Source organism: Anas platyrhynchos, chromosome 3, assembly GCF_047663525.1.
Source record: "Anas platyrhynchos isolate ZD024472 breed Pekin duck chromosome 3, IASCAAS_PekinDuck_T2T, whole genome shotgun sequence".
NCBI classification, from domain to species: domain Eukaryota; kingdom Metazoa; phylum Chordata; class Aves; order Anseriformes; family Anatidae; genus Anas; species Anas platyrhynchos.
Window position 1 is genome coordinate 43,914,674 of NC_092589.1, and position 20,251 is coordinate 43,934,924.

The 20,251-nt window shown below is 41.7% G+C and overlaps 1 long non-coding RNA gene across 2 annotated transcripts; it reads left to right on the forward strand.

Annotated features, from left to right (window-relative positions):
• The first annotated feature begins 333 nt into the window (after positions 1-333).
• LOC140002159 (uncharacterized) lies at positions 334-14,870 on the forward strand. 2 transcript variants are annotated; one of them, XR_011808281.1, is made up of 6 exons: positions 334-626; positions 842-967; positions 4,522-5,100; positions 12,411-12,616; positions 14,006-14,260; positions 14,695-14,870. It is a non-coding gene; the product is annotated as an uncharacterized lncRNA (long non-coding RNA). The 2 variants fall into 2 exon arrangements; XR_011808280.1 differs by lacking the exon at positions 334-626 and having other exon boundaries at positions 641-967.
• The last annotated feature ends 5,381 nt before the right edge of the window (positions 14,871-20,251 follow it).

Here is a 20,251-nt window from a genome sequence, read left to right on the forward strand (position 1 = left end):
AGAGCATGGAAGCCCACAAGGACTGGCCATTAATTCAGTAGCATGTGCTGCTTTAACTGCAAGCAACCCACTTGCTTTCTGATTTGAATGCCTCTGGGACTGCACTGGAGATCTCCTGTTTCTATTCCCAGTCCTCCCAAGAAATGTTTGAATACACTCTCTGGTTGGAGGATGAGCTGCAGTATACACTTGTGTGTGTGTGTGTAGAGCTGACAAGGAACAAAGGCACTCTGAAAACTCATTAGATTAAAAAAGAACCCTGACATACTCAACATAAAAGCTAGCAGGAAAGGTTTAAACCCACCACAAAGGCTGAGAAGCTGCATGCTAAGACACAGCACACTGTGCTTACCCCACATCACCCTGCCTTGGGGCTGCACTTGGCAGTGCACCAGAGCCGCAGCAGCCTGTGGGAACAAACCAGGGTGGGTGACATGATCCTCCAGGTCCCCTGGAGGGCTCGTGCTTTCTCCCATGCTTCCCCTTGCAGAGGAGACGCTCCCTGCAACACCTGCAAAGTCACCTCAGTTCTCCTCCTTGCAGTCTGCATTCTCACTCCTCTGCAGGCTGGAGGCGAGCCTGGCGGGCTGATCTGCAGAGGTGCAGCCTTTCCTCACCACTCTTAGGTAGCTGCTGCTTCTTGTCTGCCTGCTGGGGCTGGGGCTGTCTGCTGAACTGGGTTTGTACAGTAGCTGGCACAGCATGGTCCAGGCACAGCGTATTTAAATGTTGTCATCAGGCAAATGGGAAGACACATCTCCACTTGCCTTCCAACACAGCAGCTGTTTTTAAGCTGCCTCCACAGCAGAGTGGATTGAATTTTCACATTTTTTGTATTTAGGCATTTGCTAAGCCACTGGACACCCCTGTGCAACTGTCACACCTGCCAGAAGATTGCACCACCTTCACCCAGGGCAGGAAAACTTACACCAAGGTGGCAGGTTGTGCTCATGAGAAGGAGAAACAGGTATGTAACACCAGACTTATTTGAGATGATTGAACCAGTACAATGAATGATGGCAAGGTCATTTCTCAGATCTTAACTGTAGCCATCTGGAGTGCTGGAAGCATTGGGCTACCCTTTAATCTTTTATGTTTTTTTAATCTTTTGGGAGCTAGAATTTTTAAAGCCAAGCTAAATGTGGTTTCCAGGTGAGCCAGGAGCGATGGGTGCATTTCCTGACCATGTCTAGTAGAAAGGCTCCTGATGGTGCTATGGTGCTTGGCATGAGTAGCAGTGGATGAACTCCTTACTCTACAGGGGTCTATCTTTTGCACTAATACCCGTGTTAGTATGCCTTTCATTCCTACTGGCCCTAAGACTTGAAGAGATTTATGAATAGAAAGATGTCTATCACCCAGAGTCACTCGTTCCCTTAGTTGAAGTTTTTTTCCTTCTAACATTGGCTGTGTCCCCCCCAGATTGGTCTTTGTTCAAAATTCATGTGAATTAGCCTGATTCCAACGAGCTTTGCATTCCTTCCTGGAGAACAGGAAATATGGGAGGGGAAGAGAATGAATTTCATCTAATGTTAGCTATGTAAATGTCAGGCAAGGCATCTCCACTGAACCAGTCATTCAGGCCCTGCAGCCATCAGTAGAATACCACCGGTGGAGATGGCTTTAGATCAACACCACAACAGATGCCCAAAGCTCATGGATGCATCATCTGCATGTGCTCGTCTCACTCTGTGCACTGTGGAAAGAGCCTGGCTGACCTTATTGAGCTAAACTACTCACTTTTAGGTCACTGAGGTCCTTCTTTGGGTCACTAAATCCCACTCCCAGTGCCTATAGCAGAGCCAAAAATGGCTGTTGGGTCAGTTGACTGATGTTAGTTGTCTCAAATAAGGATGTCTGGACAAGAAGCAGTGTATCAGGGTTTGTTCAATGCACGCACATTGTGCCAGTCAGATCCCACAGAGCCTGTGTACAGGGCCTGGGTTGAACATGTCCCTACAGACTGGTGGGGTCAGGGCTCTACTGTATTCCCACAAACTGCAGCTCTGTTTAGCTCCTATTGTTTGCCTTTCAGCAAACAGTCGTGCTCTGAACTGGGCAAATACCTGCTGCTAGTATTTGACCAGCTCCTGGGGAGGTGCTTGACACTCACTGAAGTGCACACATGGAGCAGAATATGCTCACTGTGTCCATGGGGCAGCAGTAGGACAGATGAGTGAGCCTGATGATCTTGAGGTCTCTTCCAAACTAGAAATTCTGTGATTCTGTGTGTGATTCTGATGCAAAGGCAGGATTAATGGGAGGACTCGGCTCAGCTCTCCAGCAGCAGCTGCTGATGGAGTATCCAGCAGAAAGAGCAAAGTACTCCTGGGCAGCCCGTTTGCCCCCATGGCAGCTACAAACCACTCTGAAAATCCTGCATTTTAATCAGCAGCCAGGTATTACTGCCATGGATGGAAAATCACCTCGTGCCTTGCTTGCATTGTTACTGCCTCCGACCGCACCAGGGCATCAGGCTCAGTGAGCGCTCGTGCTGACTGATCCTTCTCCCAGCTGCCTCGTTCCACATGTAGCAGAAGTTAACAGTGCAAAAAATCAGACGTCCTACTCCTCATGACACAGGGGCATGATCATTCCTCCCTGCAATGTATGCATTTGGCCCCTCAACCACCAAAGAATCAAGTAATGTTGCTTTTGCAGCTCCCTGAGCAAGCATTTAATGATTTAATAGGTCTCTCCATTCCTATATCTTCACTGATGTCTTGCCTGCATTCTTTTCACTCCAGTGGCTTACTTGTTTGTTGACATTTTATTAATTTATTTTATTTTATGCCTTGGTTTTAGTATAATTTTTGACAATAACAGTTTGTAATGGACATCATGAGAGATGTGAGGCTCTTAAAGCCTTTCTTTACAGTGGAAGGAATGCACTAATAAATTTCTCTTCCCATGCCAAAGCCTAAATTGGCATAAATCAGCATGGTTTCATTGCCAGGCATGAAGTCTGCACTCATGTACATCAGCAAAGGATATGTCCCTGAGAACTTCAATCCACCATATAACAAGGTTAATTTTTTTTGTTCTTCTTGTTTCTGAAACCACACTGAATTTTAAGCTTTCTGAAATCCAGCTCAGTAATTCTCATTTCTTTTAGTCAGAGTTATTGACAATCAAATTAATCTAAAATGAATGAGAAGAGAGCTCGAAGAGAGTTTTTCTATTTTGGATAGGTTTTATTGTGTTTGTCCTTTTTAGTGTCCTTCCTCAGTCCTAAATCCCTCCCTCTTTCCTTTCCTCCTTTCCCTGAAATCCTTCATGCTGATGCCTCTGAAAAAAATCAGAAATCAGAGTATGTTCTTTTGCTTTGGTATTTTTTCCCCAGCCGTATTAGCTAGCACTGTATACATCATCATAATTGTGGTAAGATGCTGTCAGCATCACTGGATAGTTTCATAGATTGCTCTGCCTGCTTTCCAAGCATCACTAAGAATAACTAGAGACAGTGATGTATGAGGCTGAGTGGAAATCTGTCACTGTTATGGCTCCTCTCTTCCCATGGACCTCTATCAGGTATTGCAAAAAGAACAGACTGCAGAATTTCCTGCGGAAGTTTGGTGAGGAAGAGGTGGGCGAAAAGGAGCTGAGGTGCATGTTCTGTGTTCCTTATATCCTCTGACTCTGAGCAGCACCGCATGCAGATACCATCTGAAGGGGGTTACTGGTACACTGTTTGTTCATTCTGAGCAGGGAGTTTGTTTATAATTGTTAATCTGTACGGTTGTGTTGCTTGAAAATCAACACAAATGGCATTTCCTAGAGTAATGTCCTTGCGAAGAAAAGCAGCACATTAAAGTTGTTGTTTATTGCAAAGGGTTCAAAAATGCTTATTCCATAAAATATGCTTCTGTCTTGCACTTCTTACAGAGACAGATGCAGCGATAAGTTCTGCCTGGCTAGAAACCACACATGCAGATGTGCACACTCTTCAAGGTCTGCTGTCGACCAATTCATATTTCAGAGCCACAGAGACTTCTTGATATGTGTGCAAATGCTTGTTTTGCTTCCTTTTGTTTGACTTTTATGCCTATTAGTAAGGACACAGCTAATTAACTGTGGACCAGTCATTCCACTGATGAAATCTGTAAACCTGCCACACAGCTGTAGTGAAAGATAGTGCCTTTGGGGACAAGGAAAATGCAGATTTTTTTAATTTTTTTTTCTCTCAGACTTCTGTAAGAGCAAGCGGCCTTCTACCAATGTTTGTCAGCCTCTACTGACCTGTCTAAAGCTTCTCTTTCTGACAACAGGCTGAGACATTCATGACAACATTTGGATGACATTTTTTTTCACAATATTTCTCTTTCCTTCTGTGCACACAGCGCACAGCTACAGGGAAGGTGATGGAACAATGATCAGTGCTAGATGAAGGCTACCTGGGCTCTGTTCCCAGTGTTGCCATGCTGTCCTTATCACACATGTCTCTTCCACCATTTTCCTCAGAATGTGGGTTCACCTTTAGAACCAGGATGATCACAGAGGGCAATACCTCTTGTGTTTTAGGCCAGCGCTGGCATGCATTTTGGGGCAATAAGAAGAGAACCTGCAAGCAGCTGGGTCAGCATTAAGAAGCCAAAGTCCACTCTGCAGCAGGGGTTAACCCCCTTTAGCAACTGAGACACATCTTCTGGTTTCATTTTATCCCCGAAGACTCCAGGTTGTGTGCTCACAGCCTCCTTCATGATGCAAACCAAAGCAGAACTAAGCAGAGAAAATGGATACAGCTGATAGCTGCAAGCCCTGTGTTGCCAGAGCTGGGCTGGGAGTCCCATCAAGCAGCTGTGCAAGTAGGATGGGGATGATTACCTGCTGCTAATTAAAATATTGTCTGTAATACTGCCCGTGACCCCTGTGTCAAACCACCCCTGTCACTCGGAAGTTTGTGAGAGGGGACCAGGAAGGCAGGGGAGCCTCCTGAGGTTGCTATCACACTGTTGCCATTCAGGAGCTTGCTGTGAGTAGTAGAAGGGGAGAAGACTTCCAGCCCACACATCCTGCAGTGAGGAAGGCTCATCTCCACCAGATCCCCAGAGACAGCCGCAGCCTGCTGCTTTTCTGGAATGAAACTTACAATTTTCCCAAGTAAGTACTCCCAGTTGTAGCAGCAATTCTTCAGTCACGTCATGTTTTACTAACTTTGCATGCCTTTTATGCTGGGTTGTCATCAAAGGCATACATATGCCTTGATTCAAAGTTATTCAAGATGTGGAACCTATAGATTTTATCGACGGAAAGGGGTATGTTTACCTACAGAACTTTTTAAAAAGTCCATGTCTTAAAATGCTGCTACAAAGGCACAGAGATGCTCCGATATGCTTCTATCAAGCACCTGGTCTGAGCAACTGCAGCTTTAAAAATGCTGAATTCCACTCTCTTCAGAATTAGCTTTTGACATCTATGAAATCTACAAGCAAAAACAAATCCAAACAAGCTTGAAATATCTAGTGCACCAGCCATTCCCAATTTATTGCCCACAGTTTTCAATCTGAACCTGTGTGAGGGAAGAAACTTCCTCCTCCACCCCAGACTGGCATGGCTTGAGGGCAGCCTGAGCTGATTTGGCTTACCTTCCCTATACTGAACTCTTTTTCAAAGGAAAAATCCCTCCTAAAATATTTTCTTTGATAAAAATGTGACCATAGGGAGCCCACTGGCCTTTGCTAGTGCCATCAGGGTTCAAACCGATGCCCTTCAGAGGTAGGTGTCATTAGGCAGCATCAGACTGTGGCTTCAAGGAGGAGGAGGCGTGAGGAAACACAGCTGCCCCAGCCTTCCTGGGTGTCCTGGGCAGCAGCAGCCTGGGGTCTTGGGGGTCTGGAAGGAAGCCCAGCATGAGGGGCCAGTGATGGTGGGTGGCAAGGCTGCGGCTGTGACTTCAGGGAGGCAGCAGCCATGCAGCACAGTCCGGCGTACCCATTGATGTGGCTCCTGGCACCACATCTGAGGAGAAGAATGCTGCACGGCTATTATTTCACCTCAGGCATTTTGCACTTGAAAGAGCCCAAATTTCAGCTGGTGTTGAACTAAAAATACCCTATTTCCGTAAGACTGTAGCCCCTCTCAGAGATCCCTTCACCCCACAGCAGTGATGAAAAAGCACTCAGAAGAAATTATTATCTCTAGTCTAGGAACATGCAGCAGGTGAACTTTGCAGCCTGAGTACATCCTTCATTTCTCTAACTTATCTAAGATCCACCCTGTGAATCTGATGGAAGAATATAGCCCTAAGAAATGAAGCCAAGTGAATAAACGTGAAATGAAGGATTACCTTCATTTGATACCATATAACGGTAGACCTGTGTGCAAAAATGTACTTTTGAGATAATCCCTTTTTTTCCTCCCTATCCTATTTCTACTTTGGAATATTTCATATGTCTTGTCCAAGCTTATGGTATTTTAAGAGATAAGCATGTCATCATCCAGCATGCAGCAAATGGTATGGAAGGACGAACAGCCAATATGTTTAACACAGTCTCCCTAAAATGGATCCATTTTATTCTTGATGATAACAATGTGTTTAATATCCTTATACAGCGAGGCATTTTGTATATGGCCATCAGAAGCTTAGTTAATGTGAAACAGAAGCTTAGACCCAGAGCTGTAAGTGTGTTAAACAATCTTCCTGCTGGCCAGCTCCTCAGTCACACACTGAAATCTTGCCCTGAAGCTTACCTCAAAATGGCATAACAAAATGGTAGAGATAGCACAAGAAAGAGTAAAAACTGAGAAGTCTTCAATTATTCCACTCTAATAAGTGTGTATTTAGTACTTGTTTTTGCCAGGCAGTAGTTCTCCAAAGGCTTCCAAATCAGCTGGCTTGCATTATTTAACTCCTTACATTACCCAATTATTGTGGAGACCCCAAGATGGGGTCTCCATTAGAGGTAAGCAGCAGCCTGGGTAGCTGCACTGAGAGGAGACCACCAGACCCTCAGAAAAGCCTGTCATTTTCCACCACTATACCCTCCACCTTTACTGTTGCTTCAGGCTCCATCATGGAACTGTGAGCTATTTAGGTTGGAAGCAAAGGAAATGCTGGTTATAAATGGAACAGCATGTCTTTCTTCCTCTACATGTTCACAGTCCTAGAAACAAGCAAGATGTGAAGATGCAGTTATTGAAGCAGATGAGCAGACATCATCATCTTTCAAGTTCTGCACATGAATATGGAGGAGGGATTAAATCATGGGCAGTGTGTAATATTTTAACCACAAACCATAAAGTGTCCAAAATATTTTCTTACAAGTTTGTGCTCAAGGAGGTTCCTAAACCACCATCCATCAGAATATTTGGATTTCTGCTTCAAGAAAGCCAGAATAACAGCTTGAACTTGGCAGGGCAACCTTCTTAATGTTTGCTCTCAGTCACGCTGTGGCCTGCTGCATAAGGGGAATTTCATTTTAGTGGCAGGCTGTTCTGTTATCCATCACTAGGCATGATGGAGCTACACACCTCCTTAAAGGAATCCTGATCATTTTATAATCATAGAATCATAGAATATCCTGAGTTGGAAGGGACCCTTAAGGATCATCAAGTCCAACTCTTGACACCGCACAGGTCTACCCAAAAGTTCAGACCATGTGACTAAGTGCACAGTCCAATCTCTTCTTAAATTCAGACAGGCTCGGTGCAGTGACCACTTCCCTGGGGAGCCTGTTCCAGTGTGCAACCACCTTCTCTGTGAAGAACCCCCTCCTGATGTCAAGAATAATCATCAGTTGCAGTTATCAACTGTCTACTTTAAGAAGTTTCTGTTATTGGTAGCAGCTTACTTTTATTTCCAATCAGCAAGATTTACAGGCATGAACAGCAAAATGAAGACAGAGCACTTACAGCTTTTGTTTCTAGTTTCATATCTGTCTGGAAGTTGAAGATGTGCCACAAAGAAAATATAGAGGCTACAGACTAATCAGACCAGGTCTTGAGATAACAGGACTGGGGTGGTAACATACACTCAGTATGACTTTCTGAGTTGAGAAAAGGTGGACAGGGAAAAAAAAAAAAAAGAAAAAAAAAGGCCGTAAAAAAATTATACTTCATACTCCAGCACCCTAACTTTCAGATAAAAATCAAAGGCAAATCCAAAACCAATTTAATTCATCACTGGTACTCCTGAAAACTAAAATGGGGATATGCTACCCATCAATTTCCAGGGAGTTTTGTCACAGGCTTCAGCAAAACTAGATTTTCTCCAAACCTTTTTGAAAATCTACATGTTTGGCAAAACAAGTGAGTCAATATGAATACCAAACTCAACCTCAGACATCTCTGATCGCCTTATTTGATGCAGAAATCTATATGCATCGCTGTTCTTGGCTGGCAAATATGTTCTCCAGTAAGTCTGCACCTAGCTGGGATTACCATTTATTATCACTATAGGATCTGGGGCACGCAGTTACAACCAAAGCCCCAACACGTGTGAGCTAATATTGCCACTGTGGGAGTGGAGGAGGGAGATGCCATGGCCAAGGTCTACCTGTTGAAGAGCTGGGGCTATGCTTCAGCACCCGTCTCCCCAGGGAGTATCCGCTGCCCACTGGGAGATGGCAGAGCCTGGACATTTTCTGAGCATAACTATAATTCAAGTTGATGGGATTTCTGAAAAATGTTTTGCCACCTCATCCATCAAGGTCTGATTTGATTCCATTGACAAAGTAGCTGAGTTATCTTTTTTCTGTTTGTTCCTCCCCCACCAACACAAATGCAAAATCTGTAAGTTGCAGGTGTCAGGAGATCTGAACATAATGTAGCAATAGGATGGAAAGGAAAACACATAGTTCCTCAGTTCCTGTGCATTCAATAATAATAAAAATAGCACAAGGCAGGGCAGATAACACTGCCTTACTGCAACCTCATCTGCATGTGTACATGAATATAAATATTTATACTTTTATTTGGACTTTATGATTTATTCATTGTATACATAAAGAGATAATGAACAACACATCTGCATACTATGAATCTAGGTTTCACTGAGGGGTTTCTATTGACAAAGTAAACCCCCGAGGATGAATCTTCTGTTGTGTTTTTTTTTTTTTTCCTTTTTTTTTTTCTTTTTTCTTTTTTTTTTTTTTTTCTAAGGTAATGTATTTGGGACACCAGGAGTTTTTTAAGTTAGGCTTTTATTTCAAACAGATACACAGATATTATGAGAGAAGTAATACTATCGCACACAGACTATATAGTCAAGCAAAGAATACTTTTTTTTTTTTTAAACATGAATTATACACCTTCTTTATTTTTTCTTATTACTGAGAAAACCAGACAAAACAGGAATTCACTAATCACAAGTGACTAAAGCTATAGCTTTGCAGGCATGACAATGGCTCAGTACAGCTCAGTTAAAATCAGCACAACTGCTCTAAACTTTCTCACAGAATTCTGTGATGATATATAGCTGTTGGACAACACAATTTTCACATTACTTTTCAGTTTTAATTGTTTTTATCTTTTTGTTGTTCAAGCTTGTTGGGATTTGAGGGAAAAACAGCAAACACACCCTCCCCATCCATCACCGTATGACTTTCTAAGACATGAAATTGTAAAAAAATTACCTTAATTTCTTTTCAGCAGGAATTTACAGTATCAAAACCAGGTGTAAAATCAGTTCTTCTGGAGAAATAACAACACAAAAATGCAAGCCACTGTAGTATAACCCAGGTTTGTGAAAAAAAAAATCCATCCCATGAAAATTTTAAACTTTTCCAGAGATCTCAGCTCAGCTTTGAACTCTAGTGAATATAACATCTGGTTGTCCAATACCCTCAGCCACAAAGTTCCAGTAAGTTATTGGTTCTGATGCCTTCAGCAATGGATGTTATAATTTCCATGCACCATCTGAATACGTGTGCAGAAGCTGTAGCTCCCAAAATTATGCTTTCTCACCTTGTAACTTATACAAAATGCAGAAGAGGAAACGCTGCTACGGCTTCAACGAACATCTTTGCCCTATCCTTTTTCTCTGTAATTTGAGAGGCAAAGAAGATATTTTCCCTATTAAATTTTGTAATTTAGCCACAGATTCTACATCAAAAAGTTGTAAATGTGCAGCATATTCTGCATGCTTATTTGGAAACATGAATATGGTGCCTAGAAACCTGTGGCCTTTGCATCTAAAGAAGCCTTTGACCCAACCTTTGTGGAAGGCTTCCATTAATTCATGCAAAAGAAGATCTCAGTATATTAAACATCATCCCATTGGTCATGTTGCAGCTTGCAGTAAAACAAGGCTGCTGTAGTCTGCTCGAGGGGCTCGTGTAAAGTTGGTGGAGTAAGGAAAAAGTACCTCTGTTATCCTAACAGGTCTCTATCAGCCCCTGTTCTTTTGCTGTGGCCCTGGATACTCAGAAAATAAAGTGTGAAAGGTGCATAGCTTAGGAGAAACATTAGAGAATTTAAGATATATTTTATATATGTTGAAATTCTTCATCAAATTTGCACAGGGCTAAAAAGTCCCCATTCATTAGAAAGGATGTATTAACCGTCTGCCTTGGCTGATGATATAAACTCAACAGCAGGTCAGGTTCAGCGTTTCCCGCATTACTGCAGGTGGCTGGCAAATTTTCTTCAGGATATTCTTTCTTCTGCACAGCCACAGAAGCACAGGACCCTGGAACTGCTCAGGATACCTACCCAAGCGATCACTGCTGCCTCCATTTTTTTCTCTCTAAACTCCTTCCTCCATTCCTGCTCCCAGGAGCTTCCACAGATTTGTCTGTCTGCACTGGCTCCTCTCATTATGTATATTATTTCTTCTACATAAGGCCTTTTAATCATCAGCAGACGGTTTCTGCTCTCAGAAGAACGTATCGGCCCCAGAAAACATGCCCAGGAAGCCAAGGGAGAACACAGGCCCTTGTAGGGTGTTTCTGTTCATTTCCTGGACCTTTACATCTCCTTCAGGGACAGCAATGCCACAGACTTTGGGAGGAAAAGAAAAAAAGCTCCAAGAGATTTCACACCCCTCATCTGGCTTCTCTTCTTGCAATATTTCCCAGTTGTAATGCTAAGGTAATTTTCATGCAAGGGGGCTGGGGTGAAGGAACAGATGCTGCTCCTGCGTCCTCCCTGTTATCATCCCACTCCCAGCGATGCTCCCATAATCATTCCATTGTACCCTTGCATTTCCTATAAAGCTGAACAATGAATAATGGATGCAAAAACTAAGTGGCGTTTCAGGTTCATTAGTATGCATATTGTTATAAATTCGTTTCAGTAGGTGCTGTGAAGCCACTCTCCTCTCTTTTGTATTTTGGTGTCGCTGCTTCAGGCTCTGCTAATGTTCATTTTGCATTCATTCATTTGAGTCTGTAGTTTTACCTGGATTGTAGGCTATTGTTCTTATTTGCAAAGCTTAGGTTTAATTTCCTGTAGGAAGCTTTTCTTTTGTCTCCAAGGCTCATTCTCCTATTATCATCTACCTGGAGAGTACTAACACACTGTCCTGCTGGTAAAATAGAATTTATTTTGTAGGGTTCTAATGAAAATTTTGCCACTTTTGTCCTCAAAAAAATAAAGATCAAGATTTTCCCAATTTCTTATTCTAGCTGTCAGTAGCCAGGGCTTCCTTTCCATTCATTTTTATTCCTGAACGCTGGGTAGCCCATGAGCTCCTCAAACACAGTACTGCAAATTCTTGTTACACACGTTGTTGCACCTGTCCATCCACTGTCAGAGGCTTTTCTGGTAACATCAGATGTCTGAAAAGAATTTCTGCCAGCCATGCAGAAAGCAAGTTGTGTAAGAGCATATTCTTACAAAGTTGAACAGACTCTACTTTCTATTCTGTTTCAGGCCCCCAGTCTCTATTAGTACATCTTGCAGTTAATCTCTTTATTTATATGACTATACATATTTTATTAATTCTCATTAGGCTGCTCAATAACAGCCCATTGCCTTTCAGCAGATTCATAGCAAATAAAACCTTCACTTTATTTCCCTTATTTTTATTTCTGCTTTATGATATTCTCCCTCACACATTCAGATTTGTGCTTCCTAACAACAGCACATCATAAGGCCTTGCCTTTAGCTATTGTTAACAATGAACTGATAAAATGCAGTAGGATGCTACAAAAAGTAGAGCATATCCTAGTCTTTTTTCTCTCTGGCCTATCTGTATTAGACTGATGGTCGTACAGAGCTATCAGCTCAAGAAAGTACCAAATGAACTCCAGTGACAACGGAAGAAAGAGACAATAGTGAGCTATAGCTGTGCTCTCCCAGGACACTTTGCACAAAAGAACAATCACCCACAGCAGTCTCACTAAAATGGAATTTGCAGTGATAATATTCGGTGTATGCACGGTGCATATAAAGTAATGCCATAGTAGCTGATAGCAGTTTCTCTGTGCATGAAGAGTATCTCTTACCGAAACCGTTTCATGTTTTTGAAGGTCTATCTAAAACCTTCTTAACATTGCAAGCAGCACTGTGTGTTAAGGATAAAATATTCAGACCAAGCTGCCAAAGATAGGTGTCGAAACCCAGTACAGAAATGAGCTGTCCTACATTTGGAACCAGGAACCGGTAGCCACATTTGAAAATGCTGGCGTCAGTGACTCTCTGAAGATGAAAAGGAGAGCCTGCAGCAGAGAAAAGGGTAAGTCCTCATTGCCTGGATCGTTATTACCTTTGTTCTCCTTTTTTCTTCCCACAGCAGTAAAAAAGTCCAGCTCTCTAGTTCTTTGGTCATATGAAACCAAAGATGAAAAGATCTACTAATGCCAGTAAAGGCCACAAGACCAGGTGAGGTCGGGGTGTACGAAGCCAGGCTTTCACCAGGAAGCTCACAATCTTGTCAACATCCAGGATGCCTGTTCTGTTCATGGTGACTGCAGATGTTTGTGCTCTGGAGTGTCCTTGATAAGAGAACCGAACAGAACATCCCTAAACAGAGTACAAGTGCCCATAGATAACTAGACAACATGGACAACTGGCAGATCTAAGAGGTACAAGAGCATGAAATTGAGACATGTCACATGAGGAGACAGAGATCTGTCATAAGCAGCTCATTTCCACTTTTTTATGGTAAGTTGCCAGCTAATGGTAAATTGAACAGATGCTGGTCTCTGAAGTTTGAAATACAGAAAATTCAAATTTCACAAAATATCATCTGTGTGCAGTTCCACTACAGAGATTATCACGACCACAGGAACAGGCATCTTCATAAATATCATAGCCTCATGCATCGTGTGTGCATGGTTATATATGGATATATACAAATACGCTTAAGAAAACCCATACATATACACTGCAATATTACTCGTATATAAATATATACTCACATATCTCTCTCTATATAAACAGGCTGGTCTCTTTACATATATATGTAGACAAGCACAAACACACATATGTATATAGATACCCTAACACATACGAATATTTAATGTAGTTTTGTGGTTTTTTTTTCTTTTTTTTCTTTTTTTTTTTCTTTTTTTTTTTAATCAGGTTTGCTCTTAGATATATAAATACCCTCTCTTGCATTTGTATTTAAGGCACTGTACTCAGACACTTTTCTGTTTGCAAGGGACATTTCCAATGACACTTGCAGATAGCCTGCTTCCTTTAACTTTTCTAAATAAGGTTTTACTGTATATTCAATTGGGAACTTGACTCTGCACAGTAGGAGATAATCAGCTCTTGTATAAACTACATAACCTCTGTTGAACTGAGTGTTATGTGTGTTACTTAAAATCAGGGCTAGGTTTGTCCATTGGGCTGAAAATATACCACCGTTTACCTCAGCAGAGGCAAAACTGAGTAACAGAACAGAATTTGTACCCCAAATGAACACGATCTTCTTTATAATCATAACCAAAGCCAAATAACAGACAGTGGAAACTCAGTTTTCAGGTGTCTAGCTTCAGATTGCAAAACTGGAAATGAGCATGGTAGCGTGTTCCCTTTTCTTTCTTTTCTCTCTTGGTAACTTGGTCTTTGTTCTTGCAGTCTACTTGAATCTAAGGATATTTTTATTTTTTTTTTCCAGTGAAACATTTAATTTTTCTTTTTAATACAAGACCTGGCACTGAGCACCTGCTGCAATTAAAGCGCTGGTATTTGGCTCCTGTGAGGTCTATTCTATTATGAAGTCTTATCCATTGATTGTAGACTAATGAACCCATCAATTCATCACAGCACTTCTATTACCCTACTGCTGTTGTGGGATATTGTATTGCTGAGCATGGGTAAGAGGACTGACTCTCTTGCTACTGCCCCAACCATTGTTAAGGATGTAAAAAAGGTAAAGTAATCAGAATTTCAATGCAGTTCAACTTTGTGGCCCTTCTGTGGCATGTCAGTTTCTCCTATAGCGAGACTTTCTCATTTAAAGCAAATCAATTTCAGCAATACTTGCTGTTCAGAAACAGTGGGTCATGAGTGGTACTGAAGAGGGGAGGAGACTTGATATTTTCCTGGGAAATAGTGGGGGACAGACAAACTACCATTTTTTCACACATAGAATTTGTCTGGAATGGGGCATCAGCGAAGTCTAGATAAAGGCAAGTTAAGTTAAATAGAAACAACATGAAATGGCTTCAGCAACAATGTTTTTTCTCCCTCTGCATCAGATGCTGTTTGTTGTTGCTGTTTTTGTTTTTCAAAGCCAAGTATCAGATCATATGTGCCAGATTTATTTATCATTCCATAGATTTTTTTTATTATTTTTATTTTCAGATTGTTTGGCATTGTATTGATTCAGCACAAAAATGCAGAAATGCACAAAAGGAATTGGGAAGAAAATAAAAACCAGGACCAAAACAGGAACTGCCTGCAAGCTATCACTTTAAAGTTTGAGCTGTCAAGAACTAAATGTAATAATGTAAAATAAAAATAATTTCTGTCAATCTTCACATCTTTTTTGAGAAGATAGTTTGGTGTTGAATTTGGAGGGTGAAGACTTATAAAGAAACATACTGAAAAATAAAAGAAACCAGACTGTTCTTTGCAACTGTGTCACAGAAATGACAATGCCTATATAAGAACTGTGTAAAGAAAGGGTCTGCAGATACAAACTAGAGGAATGGAGCTGGCTGAAAAAACAAGAATCCTACAGAGAAATCACTAACAGACAGCAAAGAATACAACCTTTTCAAATTGTATTCCTTGCTGAAAGCCATTTAAAATTGCCAATGTTGGCAAGCAACTGAAGCCAAAAAAAAAAAAAAAGTTTATAAATTCCACATATCTTTCCATCCAACACAACCCCCATTTGAATTTAACCACCAACTCATTCACTTCTTGTTTTTTCAGCCAGCTGTTACAACACATAGAGCATCCTGATTTTCCAAGCATCTCAGTTCTAGGACTAGCTTGTGTTTCTAAAGTGCATCATCTGGTTCCACAGTGCAGACATGAGATTTGGGAAACATGGGCATTTTAATGCCATGTTCATCTGCTGCATGTGTCCTGACATAGGTTGTTCTGGATGTGGGAGAAAGAACATCTAGAGCAGTCAGAAAATAATGTTCTTTAAAAACAAGGCAAAGGATTAGCTTGTAAATAGTGGTGCTGCAAGTCTAATTAATTAATGTTTGCAAAATGTTCTGAGATTCCCCAGATAGAATGTGTTACAGAAGTGAAAAATATTACAAGTAATCTTCGCTGATGTATTAACAATACAGAAGTTAGGAATGTGATCTTGTTATAAAAAGGCTCATAATGGATTTCTCTTGCAGCGGTTTGCTAACAGGAGCAATCAGCTGCAAAGCAGGTACAAAGCTCTGCTCCAAGCTCTGGTGCTTCAGTGCAGAACAGGGGAAGGGATGTGCATGACACAGGAGAACTCACTTCATGCTGCTAATAAGAAGCAGAGCATTGGTAACGGAAGAAGGGGCAGGATCTTCAAATGGAAACTCAGCCACAGGACCAGCGAGCACACCAGTGTGGAATCACTGGGCTCTTTCTGCAGACCGCTTTCCTTGGAGTGACATGCTGTGAAGTGACAGCTTTGCACAGCAGAGTCCTGGGTGGCTGCAACACACCCTCTATGCTCACTGCACCTGTGAACAGGCTTTGTTGCAGACTGCATGTCATGTTTGATTACTTCATTATTGTGGTTGCCACCGGTATGAATGAATACCCACACCCAGTTTCTTCCTGAGATCTTCTGATAAGATACACTTATCAGAAGTTACTCCTTTAATGAAGGTTTGTGGGAAAGGCTGCAGGCATCCCTGAACAAAACTCATTCACACTGAATGCAAGATGTGCAGGTCTTTACACCTGAACTCTAACCTCTTTAACTGCGTCTACAGCAATTGGATATTTATTTTCCAGCAAGTCCCTTGCAGCCTTCAGAGAGATCAATAAGGCTAAGCAACTGCAGAAGCAGCACATAAGGTCAATGAACAAACTCCACTCTCCCCCAGCATGAGACAGGAAGGTATAAGTGATTTATAAACAGGAGTCAGAGGTGATTGCAGTCCTCAGGACTAATTACACAATTTCATTATCCTGTCACTTTTTCCACGTTTGTCACAGATCTAGCAAAATAAACTATGGATTCTCAAAAACACACAAACAAACAAAAAAAACAACAACAACCAAAAAAACATACCCTTACTCACTGCCACGGAGGAAAGGAATTAAAATCTTGGATTAAGATCTGCAAGCTGCAAAGTTATGGGCAATGACTGCTAAATGTGAGCAGCAGGGAGCAAGTGAGAAATACGCTTCTATGGTTCATCTCTGACATTTGTGGGAAAGCTTGTTTTGTGCTCAGCATAGCAGACCAGCCTTGCTCCTGAAGCCATCATCTAGCTCCATATCTTACTACCAGCTCAGATCATTACGTCTCTCCCTTTAGGAAATGAAACCATTGAGTGGTGTCGAATATTGTCCAACCTCTTACCCCTCTTCAACTTCAGTAGGGCTACCACTGGCTTAAAAAAAGTGAAGTCACAATGGCCAGTCTGTTCCTGGGGACAAATGTATTCACCCCTTCAGAAAACAGAATCATTTTGATTTCTTTTCTCCCTGCACTTGTGCAAAAGGGCATCCCTTCCATCCCTGTGAGACATTGCTCTTCCACTGTGTTCCTAGGAGCACTTAAATCCATCATCACCACCACAGCGAGACAGTCTGCTCCTGGACTGATCTCATCCGCTCCCACACAGCATTTCCTCTCCACATTTTATGCAGAGAGCTTGGAAGCAGTGTGCGGCTTTAGGGCTTTGCAGCCAGTTTTTTGGGTGGAGCAGCTGATGACCTCATTGGGGCTGCACTGGCCCCAGTGGGGTATGGTGTTCCCGCTCAGAGGGAACAGCTGAGACACTTTAACCTTTATGCACATTTAGAGCCAGACGAGTGCTCAGCCGCTTTGGAAACCATGCGTAATTAAACTAATTGTTCTGTTCAAAAATAGCAAGTGCTGTAACATCTACAGAAGTAATTAGAATTGCCACACCATTACTATTAAGAAGCAATACCGTATCCCTTATATAGTCATTAATCTGATAATTACCTACATTAAAAGAAATCAAATATGAGGGTATTTTTGATCCCAGATGTGTAGAGTCCAGAATCAGGGCTACGAGCCCCAGAGGAGTCTTTTTTAGTGGGGCTTTTGGAGGACACCAGTCTTTTGAAGGGGTGAGGTTCTCTTTCCATTCCCTGCACCAAAATCTCCCTTGTTCCCTCCATATATAGATAGAAGATATACATATCCACATGTACCTATACATACATCTCTCTATATATATCTATATCCATATCTGTATCTATGTGTATATCTATGCATTACTGTGTAACCAGGGCTCCTGGGGAAGCCGCTAGGTTCCTAGGGGTAAAGAACTTGTGTTTAATTCCGTGCTCAACCTGAGCTGCTCCCCTATTATGGACAGTCAATGATAGGTCTACAGAGTCACCACTTCAACCTCCCAGTTAAGTCCTCCAGGTCAGGTAATAAAAACTCTGGGCCTACAATTTTTGTAGGATTCTTAGTTCTCATTATAATTTTTGAAAAGTGACCAAGTTGTCTTACTCAAAGGACCAAAGAGCAACCCAATATTCTAAAACTTAGATGGACAGCACAAGAAAATGAGGATGGGAATAAATGTGCTCAAAATGGAGGTGGGTGGAGTGTTAATAACCAGTCAATGTTCTTCAGATGAAATCAGCAAATGCAGGTGTGCCTTAATTTTAAAATGTTATACCCAGGTGACTGATTATATTGGTCTTGGAAAGCTCTCAGGTGAGTGGGTTTACATAAAATGAAACTAATGACTGCTGTTCAAGAAAAGACTCAGGGATTAACTCATGGCTCTGTTGTCTGAAGTGCATCATACTGGTGAATGGATGCAGAAGAGAGAGAATGCATGATAAGTGTTGACAAAAAGATTTTCTTGGCATAACCTTGCTGCCTACACCACATTCACATCTCCATACAAAAACAAAACAAAAAAAAACCCTGACTTTAGGTATTGTGATTTTGGAGGCAGCAGTCTTTTTGACTAGTGAAAGGGAAATGAACTTTCTTTCTCCTTTAGAAGCAGAGATTTAACAACGTGTCAACAGATATCTTTTTGGAGCACGTACTCTGTGTTTAACAAAAAATAATTACCTATTCTTTGTCATCATCTTGTATTATCACACACTGAAAGGTTAGCTCTGGCATGCTTTTGTGAAGCTGTTCACCTACATGTAAACTTTATATACCTATTGGAAACAACAGAGCTTCATTTTATGACGACTGTGCTTTCTGATCTTTGTGTAGAAAGTTTTTCAGAGGTACTTTTCCCTCAGAAAATACTGCTTCTATTGTTGTTGTTGTTGTTGTTGTTGTTTTTCTCTTTCTTCAGTCATCCCCTTACAGCTTTCTTGAATTGGGGTTTTCACAGTGCCTAAAAATGCAACTCCAAACTCTGCAATGCAGAAGAATAATCAAAAAATCCTCAGAATCTTCACTGCCTCTTCTGTTCTCTGCAGCCAAGACCTTGTACTGAGAACATACTTACCCCTAAAGTGCAAACTTAGATTTGTATCTCCCCCCATGCTTTTTGCTACAGTATTAATGAAGATTAACTCAGATCCTTTAAACTGAAAACAAATGTTTTCCACAGTTTGGTTATGACCATGTAAAGCTGAGTCCACCCCTTGTGGCCCCCTGTTGGATCCAGAAGTGGTGGGGAGGGTGAGGCTTGCGAAGGGACAGGCCTTGGGGAGTAGGTCATGTTGTTTTTCAGCATAGAGCTGCATGCAGCTGCAGCTTAAGAAAAACAGAACAGAAAAGCCCCAGTGGTTTGCACAAGACTTCCACCCAAGGTGCAGGAATTCTCACAAGACTGTCTGGGTTTTCTGTTGTTTGGTACTTTTTTTTTTTTTAACCATGGATTTCTGCCTCTTAAATTGCTTGTTTTGATGTGACCTAAAATTCAGGCTGAAGATGTTTACAAAAGAAAAACAGCTTAATAATTCAAATCTAGCCAAAGCCATTAGCAATTGAAAACTGTTTCTCTGGAGTATCCTTGATACAGCCTATGTGAAATGAGTTCATCATCTTCATCCAGCCCTTAAATTCTGGCACAACTGAAATCAGTCTAATTTGGAAAACATTGCAGGCAAGAATATAGTATTGCTTACCCCAGAGAAAGGTCTTCACTGGAGAAAAGGACAGAAAAGAGTAATTCACATCATCCAGAGAAAAAGACAAAAGCTTCAAGAGCTTGCCTTGGTTAGCCTGGCAAAGTGAAAACTGAAAGGGAAAGACCAGCAAGTAAAGACCAAATAGCAAAGTAATAGGTCAGCGTCTACTGCTGGTCATAAATTTAGGAGGGAAATAAGAGAGTTGCTGATGATCACCACAGCAGTAGAACAGCCATATAGAAATGAAAAAGCTTAAGTAGTTTTAAGGCAGTGCTCGATCTATTCCTGGAGGAGAGTCTGTGACGCATCTCCAGAGCAAGCAACATTCCCAGTGCAGTAGGTATGATTAGTTGGAAGTCACTCTCATCCTTACTTTGGAAATAGTCACAAATTAACACTTCTCATCTGCTATAAAATAGATAAAAGGCAGATCCCAGTGTTTTGCCTGCAGGATATCCTTACAGCTGGTGCTTTTTTCAGCTCTGATCATGGGGCTGACTACTGGTGGAGCAGAGGGGAATGGACCACAGAAAGTGGCCAGTCTCACATGGTCTTCCAAAATAGTACCTCCTACTGCCACCATCATAAACAGTGCCGGGTAAGAGGGACCTTTGCTTTCACCCTCCGCATCATTTCTTACTTTCTTTCA